This window comes from Trichosurus vulpecula, chromosome 6, assembly GCF_011100635.1.
Source record: "Trichosurus vulpecula isolate mTriVul1 chromosome 6, mTriVul1.pri, whole genome shotgun sequence".
Classification (NCBI taxonomy): Eukaryota; Metazoa; Chordata; class Mammalia; order Diprotodontia; family Phalangeridae; genus Trichosurus; species Trichosurus vulpecula.
This window is the reverse complement of record NC_050578.1, coordinates 122,291,059-122,313,268: the sequence shown is the minus strand read 5'-3', so window position 1 is coordinate 122,313,268 and position 22,210 is coordinate 122,291,059. Positions and strand designations below refer to the sequence as shown.

The following is a 22,210-nucleotide window of genomic DNA, read 5'->3' as shown; positions in this document are numbered from 1 at the left end:
GCATTCTTATTATATCTGCACATCTTTCAGCTAAACCACTACAGATGCTCTTTGACACTGCACTGATCACTTCAGATGTAAAGAAAGTAGAGTGGTCTTATGATCTTTTGTGTTCATCATCATACATATTTGAATAGTATAAATGTAGTGGCTATGCCCAGGAAAGTTTTATTTTCACTCTTGTATTTCCTTAACAATGAGTAAATTTTAAGCAGAAGGGGATCTTTTTCCCTGAGTCCACATTGCACCATCATCCCGTGATATTTACTTAGAATTATAGCTTAATTTAAAAGACAAACAAAAAACTAGAGCTCAATTGTTAAAAGGGAATTGGAGTTGGGAAGGATGCTTATGGTTAGTGATCTAGATCAGGGCTGTTCAAAATGTGGCATGGGGGGCCAAATGCAGCCCGCAGTTAGATTTATACAACCCACCTACAAGCATAGAAATTTACATAAATGCCTTAGTAAACAAAGCTGAGCTACCTCAGAGTTCTCAGTAAAATGGCAAATCAAAATATATTGTCTATTTTTTCAATAAAAACCTAAGGTTGGACAGCCCTGATCTCAATGAAAACTTGAAGATGGACAAAATCTCCCACAAGACTGATGAAAATCTAAGATTCCATTCATGTTCCAACAGTCACTATCCACTCAGCAATTTATTTTGTTAGATAAGAATTATTTGCCTTTGGTATGCTGTATATTACATGAAATCTAAGATATTTTATACCTTGGAGACTTCTTTTATAAGCCTAAGAAGAAAGTAAACCTCAATGATGGTTGTGAGAAGACAGTGACTTTTGAGTTTGATATGTAGAGTCCCCCCCACCCCAAGCCTACTGTAGAACTCATATCCCAAACTGCCCTCTGGCTCACCTATAACTCACTCTTTCTCTTCCCCCAAAATAATAAATAAACAATCCAAACACCAGGTTAAAGTAAACTGAGAGTTAGTAAGTGATATGCTCTTTACAATCAACACTTGTATTTCCAGGCTGGGCCTCATCCCTGAAGATATATGATCATAGTGATTAAGACAGGTGCATTGAAAAGAGGTATTGCTTTCAGAGGCATTCTAAAAGTGGCAAGATGCCCAGGCTAAGAAAAAAAAATAAGGCTCAAAAGTTTCAGGCAGCATAAAACCTTTGGTTAGAATTTTTAAATGAACTCTAAATGAGAGATGAAAATAATCTACCTTGTGTCCAATTATGATCCATTTGATTTTATGACAAATTGTTTATTTTGAAACATACATTTCCCATATAAGATGGAGGACAATTGCTACTTAACTCTTGGGAAAACATAACCTGTATTTTCTTTTTTTTTCCTGATGGGTGCACCATTTCCTTGACAAGACTATTCAATCTACTGGTACATATAGTATCCAATCTCTTCCTTTAGAATTAGGAGAGGTTTTGTCCTTGACCACCCATAAATATATATAAAGGAACTACTGAATACAACAAAGATCTCTCTATAAGGTTTTTTGTTTTGTTTTGTTTAGCTTTTGCATTTTATGGGTAGCACAATCTATTGTGTAACAGTCAATCCATTTATCTGTGATCTACTCTGGCTTCAGGAAACATCCTTTTTTCCTAAGTTAATATTCTTACACCATGTCCTACATGCAAATCATTTTACAATAAATTCTGTTCTCTTCTTGATATTTTACAGAAATCGTAAGTAGTCATACTCAGTCAAATAAAGACTTAGGCAATTATATTTACTTTCCTCAAGAAGCTTTATCCAAAGCATTAAATAGCATTAATACAAAGGAAATTTATGTAGAATTTCCAAAGACATATACAATGTAAGCCTCTCCAATAGAATATGACTAAGTAAACAAATGTTCTTTTGTTTTTTCTTTGCTTTTGTATTCATATTGTCTGGAATAGTTCCTGACACATAGGAAGTGCTTGTTAAATGTGTTTTGATTGATTGATCAACTTAACTCCACAGTGTCCATAGCTTACCTTACTAAGCCTGTGCAATATATGTCCTGGGAATTCTGTTCTTAGATTTGTAGGTATCACTGAAAAGTCCAAAGTTAAGAATTTTTTTCCTCCAGTAATTGGAAACTGGACTCAAATTGATCTTTGCTAAGATGAAGATTAAAAATTACTGTGGTGGGGGCGGAGCCAAGATGGCAGCTGGTAAGCAGGAACTAGTGTGAGCTCTGTACCGAGTCCCTCCAAAAACCTATAACAAATGGCTCTGAACCAATTCTAGAATGGCAGAACCCACAAAACAGCAGAGGGAAGCAGGGCTCCAGCCCAGGACTCGGTGAGGTCTATCCCACACGGAGCTGGGAGCTGGGAGCTGGGAACGGAGTGGAGCAGAACCCAGCCTGAACGGCATGGACCATCCAGACCAGAAGCTGGGCGGAGGGGGCCCTAGCACCCTGAATCAGTGAGCTGCGGCAGTTACCAGACTCCTTAACCCACAAACACCAAAGACTGCGGAGAAGGTTAGTGGGAAAAGCTGCAGGAGTAGAAGGAGTTCGCGGTTCGGCTTCCAGCCCCAGGGGCAGCGGAGATGGGGCAGCTACAGCTGTTGTTACTTCCGGCTCCAGGCCCACCTGGTAGGAGGAATTAAGTGGCAGATCAGAGCAGGGGTGCACAGCCTGCTGAAGATCTAAGCCCAGTCCGGGTTGGGGGATGGGGAAGGAGCAGTGCTGGTGTGGCAGAGCTGGCACCTCCCCCCCAAACGTGGAAACATAGAACTCTCTAGTCTACAAGCAGTCATACCCCACTGAAAAACTCAAAGGTCAAGTTAGTTGGCTGGGAATATGGCCAGGCAGCGAAAACGCACCGAGATTCAGTCTCAGACTTTGCATTCTTTCTTTGCTGACAAAGAAGACCAAAACATACAGCCTAAAGAAGTCAATAAAGTGCAAGACCCTACACCAACAGCCTCCAAGAAAAACATGAACTGGTCCCAGGCCATGGAAGAGCTCAAAAAGGATTTGGAAAAGCAAGTTAGAGAAGTAGAGGAAAAACTGGGAAGAGAAATGAGAAGGATACAAGAAAACCATGAAAAACAAGTCAATGACTTGCTAAAGGAGACCCAAAAAAATACTGAAAAATACATGAAGAAAACAACACCTTAAAAAACAGACTAATTCAAATGGCAAAAGAGCTCCAAAAAGCCAATGAGGAGAAGAATGCCTTGAAAGGCAGAATTAGCCAAATGGAAAAGGAGGTCCAAAAGACCACTGAAGAAAATACTACTTCAAAAATTAGATTGGAGGAAGTGGAAGCTAGTGACTTGATGAGAAATCAAGATATTATAAAACAGAACCAAAAGAATGAAAAAGTGGAAGACAATGTGAAATATCTCCTTGGAAAAACCACTGACCTGGAAAATAGATCCAGGAGAGATAATTTAAAAATTATTGGACTACCTGAAAGCCATGATCAAAAAAAGAGCCTAGATATCATCTTTCAAGAAATTATCAAGGAGAACTGCCCTGATATTCTAGAGCCACAGGGCAAAATAGAAATTGAAAGAATCCATCAATCGCCTCCTCAAATGGATCCCAAAAAGAAATCTCCCAGGAATATTGTCGCCAAATTCCAGAGCTCCCAGATCAAGGAGAAAATACTACAAACAGCCAGAAAGAAACAATTTGAGTATTGTGGAAACCCAATCAGAATAACCCAAGATCTGGCAGCCTCTACATTAAGAGATCGAAGGGTTTGGAATACGATATTCCGGAGGTCAATGGAGCTAGGATTCAAACCTAGAATCACCTACCCAGCAAAACTGAGTATCATGCTCCAAGGCAAAATATGGATTTTCAATAAAATAGAGGACTTTCAAGCTTTCTCAGTGAAAAGACCAGAACTGAATAGAAAATTTGACTTTCAAGCACAAGAATCAAGAGAAGCATGAAAAGGTAATCAAGAAAAAGAACAAGAAAAAGAAATTGCAAGGGACTTACTAAAGGTGAACTGTTTTGTTCACATTCCTACATGGAAAGATGATGTGTATGATTCATGAGACCTCAGTATTAGGGTAGCTGAAGGGAATATGCATACATATATGTTTATGTATATATATATATATATATATATATATATATATATATATATATGGGTGAATGTGTATGTATGTATATATCTATGTGTGTATGTATGTATGTATATATACATATATATATATATATATATATATATATATATATATATATATATATATAGAGAGAGAGAGAGAGAGAGAGAGAGAGAGAGAGAGAGAGACAGAGAGAGACAGAGAGAGAGACAGAGAGAGAGACAGAGAGAGAGAGAGAGAGAGAGGGAGAGAGAGGGAGAGAGTGGACACAGGGTGAGTTGAAGATGAAGGGAAGATATCTATAAGAAATAAAATCAAATTAAGGGATGAGAGAGGAACATTCTGAGAGAGGGAGATAAGGAGAGATAGAATGGGATGGATTATCTCCTATAAAGGTGGCAAGAGGAAGCAGTTCTGTGGGAAGAGGGGAGAGGGCCAAAGAGGGGGGAATGAGTGAACATTGCTCTCATCAGATTTGGCCTAAGGAGGGAATACCATACCTACCCAATTGGGAATCTTACCCCACAGGAAAGAAGAGGGAAGAAGATAAAAAAAAATGGGGGGATGATGGAGGGGAGGGCAGATGGGGGTGGAGGTAGTAAAAAACAAACCCTTTCAAAAGGGGACAGGGTCAAGGGAGAAAATTCAATAAAGGGGGATGGGTTGGGAAGGAGCAAAATATAGTTAGTCTTTCACAACATGAGTATTGTGGAAGGGTTATACATAATGATACACATGTGGCCTATGTTGAATTGCTTGACTTCTTAGGGAGGGTGGGTGGGAAGGGAAGAGGGGAGAGAATTTTGAACTCAAAGTTTTAAAAACAGATGTTCAAAAACAAACAACAATGTTTTTGCATGCAACAAGAGAATAAGATACACAGGCAATGGGGCGTAAAAAATTTATCTTGCCCTACACGAAAGGAAGGGAAAAGGGGATGGGAGGGGAGTGGGGTGACAGAGGGGAGCACTGACTGGGGAACAGGGCAACCAGAATATACGCCATCTTGGAGTGGGGTGGGTGGGTAGAAATGGGGAGAAAATTTGTAATCCAAACTCTTGTGAAAATCAATGCTGAAAACTAAATATGTTAAATAAATTTTAAAGAAATCAAACAAAAATTACTGTGGTCATAAAAGTATTTGGAATAACGAAAGAAGTCATTCTTGTTGCTATTTTCATGACCCTAAAATGGTAGAGTAAAGAATAGGGTCATTTATTTTAGAACTAGATATAATTACAGCACTCATTTTTATCTTTCTCATTTAGTATTTTATTTTTCCACAGTTATATGTAAAAAGAATTTGTAATATTCATTTTTAAAACTTTGAGTTCCAAGTTCTCTCCCTTTTTCCCAGTCCCTCTCCTAACAAAGAAGACAAGCAATTCCGTATAGGCTACACATGTAGTCATGTGAAACCTATCCAAATAGTCATACTGTGAAAAAATAGACAAAAAAACTTTAGAAAGATAAAGTTAAAAAAGAAGTATGTTTCAATATATTCAGACACCACCATATCTTTCTTTGGGGATGGATAGCATTCTTCATCAGATATCCTTCAGGATTGTCTTGGATCGTTGTATTGCTGAGAATAGCTAAGTCATTCACAGCAGATCATCTTATAAAATAGCTGTTACTTTGCATACAGCCCATGCAACTTTTTCTAGGTTTTTCCTCCTTCATTTCTTATAATAAAATAGTATTCTATTATAATCTGATATCGCAACTTGTTTAGCCATTCCCCAATTGACGGGCTTCTCCTCAACTTCTAATTCTTTACCTCCAGAAAAGAGCTGCTATAAATATTTTTGTCCATATACACCCTTTTTCTTTTTTTATTGAAAAAATCTTTTTGGGGATATAGTCCTAGTAGTGGTATTGTTAGGTGAAGGGTATGCATGGTTTTATAGCCCTTTGGATATAGTTCCAAATTGTTCCACAGAAGAGTTGAATCAGTTTGCATCTCCACCAACAATGCATTAAAATTTCATTTTTTCCCACATCACCTCCAATATTTGTCATTTAGCTTTTCTGTCCAATTAGCCAATCTAATAGGTATGAGATTGTACCTCAGAATTGTTCTAAATTTAATTTCTCCAATTAATAATGAGTTATTTTTGCCATGTCTATAGATAGCTTTCATTACTTCACCTGAAAAATGATCATATCTTTTGATCATTTATCAATTGGAGAATAGCTCTTTTTTCATAAATTTAACTCAATTATCAATTTCTTTGATTTTTTTTGCACAGTAATTGGGGTTAAGTGACTTGCCCAAGGTCACACAGCTAGTACATATGTCAAGTGTCTGAGGGTGGATTTTAACTCAGGTCCTCCTGACTCCAGGGCTGGTGCTCTACTCACTGCACCATCTAGCTGCCCCAAGTGACTTGCCCCAGGGTCACACAGCTTATATCAGAGGCAGGATTTGAACTCGGGAGGATGAATCTTCCTGATTTCCAGCCCAGTGTTTTATCCACTGTGACACCTATTGAATTCTCAATTTCTTTGAGAAAGGAGACCTTTTTCAGAGAAACTTGCTTCATTTTTTTTCACAGTTACTATTCCTAACTTCATTTCCCTCCATCATATCCCCCTATTTTTTATTCACTCTCTCCTTGCATCCTGTACTTTCTCAAAAGTGTTTTGCTTTTGACAGCCCCCTCTACCAATCTGCTCTCCCTTCTATCACTCTCCCTTCACTTATCCTCTTTACCTCCTGCATTCCTGTAGGGTAAGAAAGATTTCTATACACAATTGAGTGTGTATGTGATTCCCTCTTAGAGCCAGTTCCAATGTGAGTGAGCCTCACTTATTCCACCTCACCTCCCCCTCCTTCCCTCCCCTGTAAAAGCTTTTTCTTGCCCCTTTTATGTGAAATAATTTACTCCATTCTACCTCTCCCTTTCTCCTTCTCTAAATGTATTCATCTCTCACCCCTTAATTTTATTTTTTATATATCTTCTCTTCATCTTCAACTTACATCTGTTCCCTCTGTCTATATAAACTCCTTCCAACTATCCTAATAATGAGAAAGTTCTTATGACTTAAAAATATCATCTCGACATGTAGGAATGTAAACAGTTAATAATTATTAAGTAACTTATGATTTCCTTTTCCTATTAACCTTTTTTATGCTTCTCTTGAGACTTACATTTGAAAGTCAAATTTTCTATTCAGCTCTGGTGTTTTCATCAAGAATGCTTTAAAGTCATCTTTCTCATTGAATATCCATTTTTCCCCCTGAAGGATTACATTAAGTTTTGCTATGTTGGTCATTCTTGTTTGGCCTCCTTTGCTCTCTAGAATATCATATTTCAAAATCTCTGATCCTTTAATGTAAAGGCTGCTTTTAAATGATGTGTTATCTCTTTCTGGATGCTTGCAATATTTTCTGCTTGACCTGAGAACTGTGGAATTTGGCTATAGTATTCCTGACAGTTTTCATTTTAGGATTTCTTTAAGAAGGAGATTGTTGGATTCTTGCAATTTCTAGTCTGCCCTCTGGTTCCAGAATAACAGGGCAGTTTTCCTTGAAATTTCTTGAAAGATTGTGTCTAAGCTCTTTTTTTTGATCATGATTTTCAGGAAGTCTAGTAATTTTTAAATTATCTCTGCTGGACCTATTTTCCAGGTAAGTTGTTTCCCCAAAGAGATATTTCACATTGTCTCCTATTTCTTTATTCTTTTGGTTTTGTTTAATTGTTTCTTGATTTCTCATAGAGTTATTAGTTTCAATTTGTTCCATTCTAATTTTTAAGGAATTACACTCTTCAGTGAGCTTTTGGACCTCCTTTTCCATTTGGCTAATTCTGCTTTTTAAGGCATTCTTCTCCTTATTGGCTTTTTTGACCTCTTTAACCATTTGGCCTAGGCTGTTTTTAAGGTGTTATTTTCTTAAGTATTCTTCTGTTTCTCTTTTACCAATCTGTTGACTCACTTTTCATAATTTTATTGCATCATTCTCACATTTCTTCTTAATTTTTCCTCTACCTCTCTTACTTGATTTTCAAAATCCTTTTTAAGCTCTTCCATGGCCTGAGACCAATTAATATTTTTTCTTGGAGGCTTTGGATATATGAGTTTTGACTTTATTGTCATCTTCTTAGTGTGTGTTTCAGTCTTCCTTGTCACCATAGTAATTTATGTCAACTCTTTTCCTGTTATTTGCTCATTTTTCCCACCTACTAGTTGACTTTTAGCTCTTTGTTAAAGTAGGGCTTTGTTGCCAGGGTGGAGAGCACACTGTCTCAAGCTTCAGGGGTTTTATGCAGCTGTTTTCAGAGATACTTCTTGGGACCTGTAAGTTTTTGGTTCTTCCAAGGTGGTATGATCTAAGGAATGGTGTTTACTACTGTCTTTGCCTGTTATCTAGTCTATCAGTGACCACAGACACTCTTTTCTTCCCTAGAACTGTGAGGAGGTTTCCCCCTCCACTATGACCATAAACTCTGCTTTTCTAGTATTCCTCTTCACCCTGGGACTGCCATCCAGGACTGGGACCTGAATCTGAGTATGGGCAAAGCAAAAGAGTCCTGCCACAGTGGTAGCAATAAGACCCCTGTAATCTCCTTCTGACCAATTATTTTACCCCTTTACTGCCTATGGCCTGAGAACTTCAGAAGCAGCTGCTTCCACTGCCACTGCTGATTTAGTCACTCCAAAGGCCTGCTCCTGGTTTGCTGGGGCCTGGCCTATGCTGGCCTGGCCTGTGCTGAACTATGCTCCACTCTTCGTCAGATGGGACAAACCTCTCCTGCTGACCTGCTAAGTTGTCTTTGGCATCTGTGGATTGAGATCTAGAAACTGCCAGTGTAGCCAGTGATTCAGTCACCCTGAGGTTAGCCCAGCCTGCACTGGACTATGATCCTCTCTCCCTCTGGTGCAACAGACCTTTCCTGATGAACTTCCAAGTTCTCTTGGGCTGGAAATTAGTTTTGCTTCATCTTTTTATGGGTTCTGCTGCTCTAAAATTCATTTAGAGTCACTTTTAAAAGATTTTTGAAGGGGTTTGTGGGAAAGTTCAGGCAAGTCCTGGCTTTTACTCTCCTATCTTGGCTCTACACTTAGAGCAATTCAGTCACAGAATGACAGAGTTTGAGAGAATGAAGGGACCCCAGTGGCTGTCTATTACACTATGTATTCCCTTAAAGGAATTCCCATTATAACATACAAGTGACTATTCGGGCTTTTTTGAAGACCTATAGTGGCTGAAAAACAACCACATTCTAACATCTAAGGCAGCCCAGTTAATTTTTTCTTTGCATTGATAGGAAACCTTTCCTTACATGCCTATAATTCTCCCTGTACTTTGGACAGGGAGTAGGACGTAGTTGGCACTTAATAAATGCTTGTGGACCTATTGACTGACATCAAACTTAAAGTTGTGTTTTTGTTGCTTTCAGGTATTTTTCCAGGTTTTGCCTTCTGGAGTCCTGCAGAAAAAAAGCAAATTCTCCAGCATAAGAGCCCTGAAGCTTGGTAAGGCAACTATCACTGACCAAGAGTTTTCTCTCTTTCCACTTTAACCCATTGCCAGTTCCTTCAGTCTCTCCTCCCCATCCCCAACTCCATTGATTATTCTCCACATTAATTTACCTTAAACCCATTTACAGAGGAAGACACTGAAATTCACTGAGATTAAATGATTTTTATCAAATAGTAGAACTGATATTCAAATCGAGATGCTCTCTGCTACTAAATCTACTGTTTTAGGGCTATACCACAAAAAGGTTGTTTCCTTTCATGGACAGCCACCATGTTCCTGTGACAATAATGTCCATATGCCTTATCCTTGCCACTGCTCCAAGTAATGTCAGTACATTAATATTCTTATCTTGTTTATCCTTGCTCAGTAAAATGGATAAAATTTGTCAGAAAAGATAAGAAGTTCTCATAAATATCACCACTGCTTAAAGGATTTTACCTGCAAAGTGAACAAAAGAAAATGCATCATGCTGGGGATCTACTGTGTTTTATAGTAATTTTAAAATATTAATAATGTTTTCTTTTATTATTATTTCCTCTCTCCTGTTATTTTACTCAAGCCACAGGGATTACCTAAGGCTACATGAAAACAAATCATGCTTCAACCTGCTAAGTCATACCACTTAAAACATACTTATGTGCAAAATAGTTTGGTGTAGTGGATAGAATGCTGCACCTGCAGGAAGGAAGAAATGAGTTCAAATCTGAGTTCAGAGAATTATTAGCTCTGTGACCCTGGGCAAGTCACTTAACCCTGTTTGCATCAATTTCTTCATGTGCAAAATGGGCTGAAGAAAATGGCAAACCACTCCAGTATCTTGTTAAGAAAATCCTTCAAGGAGTCAGAAAGAATTGGACAAGATAGAAAAAATGACCAAACAACAACAAACCCTCCAGATTTAGACTATGAACAAGAGAATAATAGCTATAATTTGTATTTATATAGTCCCTTATAATTTGCTTAGTGTATCACACAGGTGTTCAACTTCTTGTGTGAATCCTGGTTAACCTGCTTTAGTTTATATACCTCTGTTGCATTGAACTACATACATACACACATACACACATATATATTATATAAATATAGATATGCAGACAGATACTAACTGGCTTAATTGATGGCTAAAGTCTCTGAAGCTACATAATGATGATGGATAATTAGTAAGCACCTTAAAATTTGAAATGTACCTATTTTCAGTATCTCATCACCTCACAACAAACCTAGATGGCAGATGAAGAAACTAATGCTGAAAAAGTCACATAACATGTGGAAGATCACAGATATTGATCAGATTTTTTCCTCATTTAAAGTTCACCACTCTCTTTCTACTAGGTCATGTTCTTTCTCAAAGATAACTAAAATACCCTTTCTATTACCACTTCTTCTAGCTACCATGGTTTTTTTTGGCAAAAATTTAGGGAATATTTAATTTTTTTAGTGAACTTTTAAAAACAAGATTTCAGTATTTAACTTTGAGTCCTCTGTACAACATCAAATATTTTGTTATGACTGAAGTAAGTCTGGTTAGAGCTCACATGGTGAATTAGAGAAGGGCTCTCAGTTAAGTCAGAAAATCTGCATTGAAATTATGGCTACTTTCTACCAGAGAGACTCTAAGTAAGTCTTTTAATCCTTCTGACGTCAATTTTATCTTTTGCAAAATAAGGGGTTTAGATTATATGACCTTTGGAGTACCCTCCAGAACTAGAGCTATGATTATTTCAGCATAGTTATGTGTATTTTGCAGAACTGTACTTTTGGATGTATAGAAATCCTTTCATTAATAGGAGCAAGAAAAATACATAGATTATGGAACAGAAGGGAAAGATAAAATTACTTCCTGTGTAAAACTTTGTTTTGTGTGTGTGTGTGTGTGTGTGTGTGTGTGTGTGTGTGTGTGTATGTGTTTATGTGTATGTATTTATTATGTCTTGAGTCAAGAAGACCAAGGTGCAAATCCCGCCTCTGCCAAGTATTAGTTATGGGCAATTCACTTAAACTATAAATGCTTCAGTCAGCTAAGACAGGTGAATTGGTCATTTGTATGTAGTCCAGCTTAAGCTTTTCTCATATTTATTAAATTCCCAGCTTAAGCTTTTCTCATATTTATTAAATTGAAGGACCAGAATCACTCCCACATTTAAACAATCTCTCTTCTTAATAAGAGAGAGAACTATCAGAGTTATGGATTTTTGCATGTTTTGATTTTGTTTGGGTGAGATGACTAGGACTGCATGATAAAATGACAATATTAATGATTTTGGCATGAAGAAATTTAATTTTGATCCAAGGTGTGAAATTTATTGACCATATTGTCTTAGGCAAGTCACTTGCCCTCTTTATGCCTTAATTTTCTCTTTTACAAAATGAGATGATTAGACAAGATAACCACTAAGATTCTTTTGGTCTCTAGACTGATGATTTTTTTTTTTAATCTAAGCATCTACTTCTCTGGTTACTTTTTTCTTCGTCTGTAAAATAAGAGATTATATTTGATGATTTCTAAAGTGTTCTCCGTCTCTAAATCTTATGATGCTATGAATAAGGTGAAGAATGGAGTAGTGGATCTAACACAACAGAAAGATTGGACTTAAAAAAATCCAGCAATTTGAAGTAAGCTGTTTCATATCAATGACACTTTATTAAGTGCTAGCTTCCTGTCTTTGTGATTTCCATGATCACCCACTTAATATTCACAATTGCAGGAGACCTGGTCATATTCCCATTTGTGAGACTGATTGTATGGTCACAGGTAAGTTTTTTACATTTTCATAGACTGGGGCTTTTGAATGATAAAATGAAGGTAATAACAATTGCACTACCATTATCCCAAAGTTACTTTGCAGGATAAAAGCAGTAAGCCTTAAAAGAAATTAAAAAAAGAGTAATTAAAATAATTGACATCTAAAATGGTTGTCTTTACATCCCATTCTAAAGCATAGCCTCCATTTTAATGCATTTATTTATTGTTCTAAATTGTGCAAAAACATATCTAATTAAAAACAGCAAAATGCAAGAGGCGATAAAAGGGATATCCCATTCAAAATAACTAAAATGTATTCAATATTTGGAAATCAATTTACCAAAATACACAAAATGCTTGTCTATTCTCAATTACAAGTTCTCTGTCACAAATAAAAATGCAAATAATTAAAGAATGTTCATTGCTAATGTCTTGGCCTGCCAATATAATGAAAACGGCAATCCTCTCATGGTTAATCAATAACTTTAAAATTACAACAATCCAATACTGAAAGCACATTTTAAAGCACTTGAGAAAACTATAGAATATACTTTTAGAAAGAAAAAGTGAAGGATTTAGAGTATAAAGGGAAATGCTGAAAAGAGGTGAGAGTAGAGGAAAAATTGTACTTCTAGAACTCAAAGCATAATATAATCAGAAATAATTAATACTGTCTGGCATTAGATAAAAAAATAGAGGAGTAGAATAATGAAAGATAGTAGACAAGAGATGATATGAAACAATGGAACTTGTTAAGCCAATGCTCCGTAAAGTAGAAAATCAATTACTTAGAAAAGAATTCCCTATTTGGTAAATATGGTTGAGAAAACAAATATGTAGTTTGGCAAAAATTAGGCTGAGATCAATATCCTACATCATATTCCATAATACATTCTAAATAGATATGCAACCTTAATGTGAAAGATCACAATATTAAAAATAATTAGATAAACAGATCCTATATTTTTATTTTTAAGCACACAAATAATAGCAATAATCAGAAAAGATAGATAATTTTGATTACAAGAAACTGGAAAAGCTCTGTGTAAAAAAAATTAATCTACCTATGATAAGAAAGTAAAAAGTGCAATGAGAAATTTAAAAAAAAACAACTTTGTGTCAAATTTCTCTGATATAGTTTGATATTTTCAAGATATATAAAGAATTAACATATATGTATGAGATTAAAGACATTCCCCAACAAAAAAAGTCAAAGGATAGCATTAAATATTTCCTTAAAAAGAATCACAAACTATTACCAACCATATAAACGAATCCTACAAATGATGAATAATAAGTACGATGCAAATAAAAACTAACTAGAAGCCTTATCTTACACTCCTACAAATGAAAAAGATAGCAAAAGATGGGAATAATCAATGTTGGCGATAGTGTGGGAACATAGGTACACTAGTGCATTTCTTGTGGATCTGCGAATTGGTATGACCATTGTTCAAAATAATTTAAAAGTATTAAAATAAAAGTTTGAAAATGTCTATGTCTTTTAAGCCAGGGATTGCAATGCTAGGCTGATGCCCCATGGAGGTCATTGGTTAGAAGGAAATCCCCCACCCCCAACACACACACACACACACACACACACACACACACACACACATTTTAATAGCAAAGAGTCAGGAGCAGAGTAGATTCATCACCACTTGGAGGAAATGACTAGCCAAATTGAGATACATGAAAATAAAGAAAAAAAAAAGGTATGTATTAAAAAATGATGAACATTATCATTATAGAGAAATATGGAAATATACTTAAGAACTGGTGCAGAGTAAGATAAGCAGAAACAAGGAAACTATACACAATGACTGAAATAATGTAAATGAGGGGAAAGAAATGAAAAAATAATTCAAAAGCAAATATGGCAAAATTACAAAAAAAAACCCAAAACAAAGAAACACCAAATTCCAAGGGCAGAGCCAAAATTGTGGAATAGAGGAAGCACTTAGTCAAGGTTTCTCAGCATTTCTTTTCAAACAACTAAACTATAAAATAATGCCTCAAACAAAAATCTGGAGTGACAAAATAAACAAAAGGTCAAGACAAGACATTCTTCCGGTGCAAAACAACTTAGGAGGTAAGGAAGGATATGTGTAGGTTCATCTAGATTTCACATAAATGGAACACCAGTGGTGGGACTAGATGGTGTCAAGAGAAGAAGTAACAGCTTTGGGAACATTCAAGCCAGAGACAGTATAGGGACCTGTCACAAAAAGATTATAGTGGAAACCTGCATTCAGGGCTGTGAATGTTGTTTGGATACTCCATTGCCTATACCACATCTGGGGTACTGTTTAAGGGTATAGCAGAGCATGTTCAGTCAAAAGGGAACAATGCTTCTGGTCACAAGGGATCAGGAACACTGAGAAGGGGATTCACATTCAGTCCCAAGAGAGTAGGAATAATGAGGAGCAATATCACTGCAATCTCAGGGACCAAGGGCCATGCTGCCCCCACCCCCCGTCCAGGTAAGGACAAAAGTGTTGACCAAGAGAACAGTGACCACACCTCCCCATAGATCACACCATGTTGGAAGCGCTGAAACTTTTCAAACCCCAGAACTAGGTCTGAAAACAGTAAGGGAGGGGTCATAAAAATGAAGACAATAAAGAAAGGCAGTGGTAAGAAATTAAACTGACTTTAGAGGAGGGATAGGATAAAAAAAGAGAGAAAAGGATAAATAGAAGAAAATAGGATAGAGTTACAGGAATAGTGAGCAGTCATAATTGTGAATGTGAATGAGTTGAACTCACCCATAAAGCAGAAGCAGAGAGAAAAATGGCTAATAAATGAGTCCAATAATATTCTGTTTACAAGAAACACACTTGAAACAGACACACACAGAGTTAAAATAAGGGTTTGGAACAGAATATTTTTATGCTTCAGCTGAAGTGAAAAAGACATAGTGATCATAATCTTAGAAAAAGCAAAAGCAAAAATATACCTGATTAAAAAAGACAAGCAGGGAAACTACATATTGCTAAAGGGAATCATAGAAAGTACTACCAGTACTGAACATGTATACATCAAATAACATAGCATTCAAATTCTTAAAAGAGAAGTTAAATGAATTATAGAAGGGAATAGTAAATTATACCAATGTGGAACCTCAAGTCTCCTTTCTTAGAGCTAGATATATTTAACCATAAAGTAAATAAGACAGAAGTTTAGAAGATAAATAGAATGCTGGAAAAGTTAGGTATGATGAAATATAAAGTTTTCCTCTGCTATATATGGTACCTTCACAAAAATGCTATCCCCTTCCTTTCCTTTCTCTGTTAGATAAGATAGATTTCTACACCCAATGGAGTATATGTATGTATGTACGTATGTATGTATGTATGTGCATATGTATGCACATACGTGTAAATATATATGTCTGTATGTGTGTGAATATGAATAAGACTGAAAAGGTAGGAGAAAGAAATAGCAATCCATTCCAGTATCTTTGCTAGGAAAACAACAATGGGGTCACAAAGAGTCAGACACTACTGAAATGACTCAGAAGCACACTAGGAGAATAGATATCATACAGTATAGGACAATTATCACCCTCTTCAGGTGTGAATCTAGGCTTGAGATCAGGTTATCCGCCCTGCCCCCCCCAAGCACTAAGGAGAAGATCCACCAACAATGCAACAATGTTCAAGACATTCTAGCGATTAAGTTCTCATTCTGTGAAAGTCAAGGTAGAGAAGAAGAGAAAAAAATCACTTATTATATTAGCTTGGCCTACCCATGAACAACTGATATTTTTCCAATTGTTTAGATCTCACTAGATTTGTGTGAAAAATGTTTTGTAGTTGTGCTCATATAGTTCCTGGGTTCATCTTAGCAGGTAGACTCCAAAGTATTTTGTATTATTTACAAATTGTATTATTTACAATTTTTAATACATAATAATACAATTTGTATTATTTACAAATTGGATTGTAAGTGGAATTTCTCTTTCTATCTCTTGGTGCTGTGCTTTATTCATAATATAAAGAAATGCTGATGATATCTGTGGGTTTATCTTGTATACTGCAACTTTGCTAAAGGTGTTAATTATTCCATTTTTTTAGTTGATGCTCTATGGTTCTCTAACCATACTTTCATGTCATCTGCAAAGAGTGATAGCTTTGCTTCCTCATTGGTTATTCTACTTCTTTCAATTTCTTTTTCTTCTCTTATTGATATAGCTAGCATTTCTATATTGAATAATAGTGGTGATAATGGTCATCCTTGTTTCACTCCTTATCTTACTGGATAGGCTTCTAGTTTATTGCCATTACAGATAATGCTTGCTGATATTTTTTAGGTAGATACTACTTATCATCTTAAGGAATGCTCCATTTATTCCTACATTCTCTAGTGTTTTTTTTAATAGGAATGTGTGGTTTGTTTTGTTAAAAGCTATTTCAGTATCTATTGAGATAATTACATGATTTCTACAAATATCGTTATTGATATGGTCAATTATGCTGATATTTTCCCTAACTTTGAAAAAGCTCTGTATACCAGGCATAAATCTCACCTGGTCATAATGTATGGTCCTTGTGATATATTGTTGTAATCATGTTGCTGGTTTTTGTTTAAAAGTCTTGCTTCAATATTCATTAAGGAAATTGGTCTATAATTTTCTTTCTCTGTTTTAACTCTACCTGGCTTAAGAATAAGCACTATATTTAAGTCATAAAAGGAGTTCGGTAGGACTTCTTTGCCTATTTTCCAAATAGTTTATATAGTATTGGAATTAATTATTCTTTAAATGTTTAGTAGAATTGACTTGTGAAGCCATTTAACCCTGTAGATTTTTTCCTAGGCAGTTCATTAGTGGCTTGTTCAATGTTATTCAATTCCTTCTTCAAGATGGGGCTATTTAGACATTCTATTTCCTGATCATTTAGTCTAGATAACTTATATTTTTGTAACTATTTATCCATTTCACTCAGATAGTCAAATTTATTGACATGTAATTGGGCAAAATATTTCATCACAATTGCTTTAATTTATTCTTCATTGGAACTGATTTCACCTTTAATTTTTTTTTTAATCCTGGATATTTGGTTTTCAATTTTTTTTAATGACACTAAATGGTGGGTTATCTATCTTATTTGTTTTCCATAAAACCAGCTCCTAGATTTATTTATTAGGCCAATAGCTATTTTTATTTTTATTTTCAATCTTAATGATCTCACCTTTGATTTTCAAGATTTCTAATTCAGTGTTCAATTGGGGATTTTAAATTTGTTCTTTTTCTAGTTTTTTTTAGTTGCGTGCCCAATTAATGTATCTCTTCCTTTTCCATTTTTTGATGTAAAAATAAATATTCCTTTCTGTTCCCATTCAGTTTTTTCCAAAGTCTGTCATATCCAACCTTTCAAATATTCTATTTACTTGTTCCATGACCTCTGGTGCTTTAATGTTGCAGCTGTCAATTCCTGTGTAAGCCTGATTGTGATTCCTTGATATTTTAATTGTTTCTTTCTGGGTACTTTCTGTATTTTTTCATTAATCTGATAATTTTGTAATTTGGCTGTAATATTCCTTGGAGTTTTTATTTTGGCATCTCTTTCATGAAGTGATCAGCGGGTTGTTCAAATGCCTATTTTGCCCTCTGGCCCCAGGATATTAGGGCAGTTTTCCTTTACAATTTCTTGAAAGATGCTGTCCTTGTTCTCCTTTTGATTATTGGCTTTCAGGTAGTCCAGTGATTCTGACTTTGTCTCTCCTTAATCTATTTTCCAGGTCAGTTTTTTTTTATTTTTTCCCATGAGGTAGTTCACATTTTATTCCACTTTTTCATCTTTTAAAAATTTTGTTTGATTGATTCTTTCTGTTTTTAGAGTCATTAGCTGCCACTTGCCTTATTCTAAGTTTTAGGTGTTGTTTTCCTCAATTAGCTTTTGAACACTCTTTTCCATTAGGATAATTGTACTTTTTAAGAAGTTGTTTCCTTAAGGGGATTTTTGTAATTCTTTTTCCATTTGTCCAATTCTACTTTTTAAGCATTTTTTTTCCAAGCTGCTGGCTCTTTTTAAAATAATTTTCTTCCATCACTCTCATTTTTTAATCCCCATTTTCTTCTACCTCTCTTATATGATTCTTAAGCTCCTTTTTGATCTCTTCCATAAGTTATTTCTGGGCTTGAGACCACTCCCCATTTTTCTTTGGGGTTTTACTCATAGGTGTTTTGATATTGTTGTCCTCATCTGAGTTTGTGTCTTTGTCTTCCTTGTCACCATAATAACTTTCTATAGTCAGATTCTTTTTTTAAATCATTTTTTCCTCTTTTGTGGGGGTGTTTCTCTTTTCTTTGAATTTGATCTCTGATCCTAGGGTGGAAGGGTCTCTGTCTCAGGTTTCTTGTGTCAATGGCTATGTGCCCTGGCTGTTTAGTGGGTACTTCTGATGTTGTCCTGAGGCCCACAGGGGACCCTATTAACTGGTGCTGTGTCGAGGGGTGGGTTGGGGGTGGGATTGGCTGACACTGCTTGAGGCAGTAGGGTTCTGAAAGGTTTCCTGGTGCTGAGCTAGGGTCCTAGTCATAGTGTCTGGCTTGTGCTGAGGCCAGACATGGTTGTTATGTGTTTCCCTTTGTCTACACTGAAACCTGTGTAAGTCTGACCACCACAGGGTACCTATTTTCCCTGGGCTCTGCTGAAGCATGCAGATCTCTGGCTATTGGAGGATGCTTGTTTGCCTAGGGTTACACCAAAGGCTAGTTGGGGGTGAGGAGTGTTGGTGCTGGTGTTTGCCTGCTCTGCCACACTGGGGCTTAGCATCTCTCACTGATTTGCTGAGGTGAGAGTTGCTGAGATGCTTCCTGTCCTGGAATGTGTTCCCCTTTTTACCCAACTGGGACATACCTTTTTTGCTGATCTTCCAAGTCTCCTGGGCTAAAAGACTGCTCCACCTTGTCTTTCCACTGTCCTTGCTGTTCCAGGATTTGTTATGGGGCACTATTTTATGGTTGTTGGAAGTTAATATGGAATAGCTACACAGATTTACTGCATACTCTGCCATCCTGGCTCCTGGAAGTTGACTATGCTTATTTCTTAAGAGGATTGTGTTTTTCTTTTTTGTTGAGGGAAAAAGGAATAAAGTGGACAAAAAAGGGAAGAAAATTATTAAGAAAGGATAATTACAACTTTTTTTAAGTGCAAACAAGAGAACTGAAGGAAACAAAGAATTAAATATAAATAAGCAGGACACCTTTGAAAGTAATACATGAAATTCATTACATACTTTAAAGAAAGCAAAATGAATAGAATATAATTTAAGGTTTTTACAGATAACCCTCTTGTATATTGTATTTTGTATTTAGATGTGTTCTTTTTTGTGTTTCTTAACTCAGAATCTTAAAAACTAACAATAAATATAAAATAACTTGGCAGGTAGATAATTCATAATGGTGCCTTACTTGTAAGCTTTAAAGTGATATCCTACAAAAATTTTAAATTATTGCAAAATATTTATTTGAAATTGCATATGTGATGCCAATCAGTGATTAAAGATCTTTCCCACCCATTCAACAGGCCTCAGATGGGGCTACTTAAGGGAAGCTTGATGAGAGGTTTATTTGTAGGCAGGCCTACATTCTTTATTTACTAAGTACTAAGCCCCAGGCCTATACCCTTTCACTGATTGGGCATGAAGCCCTCAGGCCCTAAAATGAGTATATATACCCAGAAAGTAGCCATTGAGGTGAGAAGTCAGAATTCAGTCAAAGGAGAAGTAAGAACTCCAAGATGACAGAGATGAGAATCCTCAGACTAGAGAGCTACAGAACTCAGAGAACTGCAGAGAGACAAAAGAGAGCTGCAGAAAGAGTGCAGAATGGAGAGTGGAGACTAGAGAACTGAGGAAAGAGAGAACAGTTGGGATTCATGAGTGTTTACAGGAATGCCCCAGCAGGGGGGAAGGTTACAGGATGACTTGGTTCTTTGCTGTAATACTGGGTTAAAATCTCCTTGTTGTTATGTTGAGGTGGACCTACTGGTTTTGGAATACAATTACTGCTATGTCAGGTTGGAGTTATTGGTCTTGGAGTTTGATCCTCTGGTGTCTAAATAAATGTTATACTTCCCATGCCTTTTACCTAGAGAATCTCTTACACTTTGTGATTCTGAACTATACAGACATGTTTATGGTCATCTTTGCCTTAATGATACAGCATATAAATAAGAGGTCATCAGTAGAAATCAATATATTTAGACTCTGAGAATTGTGCTTATTCTACTATACCACATGACAAAATATCAGTATTTACTTAGTAGTAAAGAGTTACAGAGAGTAAAGAGTGGTAGAGAGTTATAACAAACAGATTTCTTAGACATAGTATAATTTGATATGAAAAAGTAATTTGACAATTTCTTTCAGGATAATCTTGTGGAGAAAAGACATGAGGTGTTGTTGAAAGTAGTTGAACAAACTTACCTGAAAATTACTAAGTGATAGATTAATTTCAGCCTAGGGACATATCTATAGTGATATTCCATAATACTCTGAACCTCATCCTATTCAAACTAATTTTATTATCCATTTATTGTCTATAAACACATACATGGCATTTTTAAATTTTTATTCCATGAATTAACCCATTTATTGTTGGACTGGGCTACAGGTATTTGATAAGAAGATTTTACTGGTCTTTCAATTCCTTCAGTCTTCTGATGGCAGATTTGACTATGACTGCAGAGGTGGTATTGTAGGTCCAAACCAGCTACAGTTTTCATACAGCATCCACAATGCCAGATACCCACAGCCTGTCTCTTCATTTTGGTCTTGCCACAGAAGGAGCAGGTATACTTGGCATGCTGGCTAATTTCAATTTTCTTCACCATTTTTCTGAGGGATGCACCATAACGTGTTCCATATTTACCAACAATTCTGACCTTCTTGGTGCATTTAGCCATGTTGCCAGTAGCGGGGCTGGAGCTCGGAGAGGGCCATAGATGGCATTTTTCTAAAATGTGCAGAAAAATCTGTAAACTCTGGAAAGATACTATAGTTAATCAATTAGTTGACAGAATAAAGTTTCAGAGATTCTAAAGGCTAGACTAATGGATTGGAATGGAAATAAATTTATATTTAATGGTAATAAATGCAAATGCTTTCATTCAGTTGAAAATAAATCAGAGGATTAAAAAAAAATAAATCAGAGGAAACCTACGCAGATATAATCACAAGGTAAAAATAATTACTTTGCTTAAACCTAAAAAGTTTCATTTCATGAAAAAAGATAACATTGCATTTTGATATGACTGATAAGTAAACTAATTAACAACCAAAGAAATGAAGAGAGATAATTATCTAAGCAGATAAATGAATAAATGAACATAAACTAATTTAAGTTACATTAATGGAAAGATGGTATTTAGATCATGGACATTTATAATTTTACTTCATGACTAGACCAGACTAAAATAATATATTTCTTTCTGGATGCCACATTTAAAAGGAATACTGGGGGTGGCGGAAAGGGGAATGTCCAGAAAAGGTAAAAAGGATAATAAAATATTTGGAATAGATGTCACATGAATAATGATGCATTTAATTTGTGGGTATTTATCTTTATAAAGAGAAGACTTGGGGTCATTGAAAATTATTTACCATTAAAAAGAAAAGATTTAGGAGTAGGGAGTTTTAATTTCTAATATTTAAAATGATCTTATGTGGAAGAGACCTCAGACTTGTTCTCTATGTTTCCAAAAGACAGAAGTGAAAATTACAAGGATGAAGATATTACTAAATATAATAGAAAATAATCCAACTATAATAATTATACAACAATGAAAAAAGCTTGCTTCATAAAATGATGTTCACCAGAGGGATTTAAGCAGGGTTTGGATGCTCTTCTGACAGAAGTGTTATTGGAGGGATTTGTTGTTGGAAGTAAAAGGGATCTAGTAGATTTCAAAGGTC

General features: G+C 35.8%; 1 pseudogene; it reads right to left on the bottom strand.

Annotated features, from left to right (window-relative positions):
• Positions 1–20,904: 20,904 nt before the first annotated feature.
• Positions 20,905–21,201, bottom strand: LOC118854311 (annotated as a pseudogene).
• Positions 21,202–22,210: the final 1,009 nt, after the last annotated feature.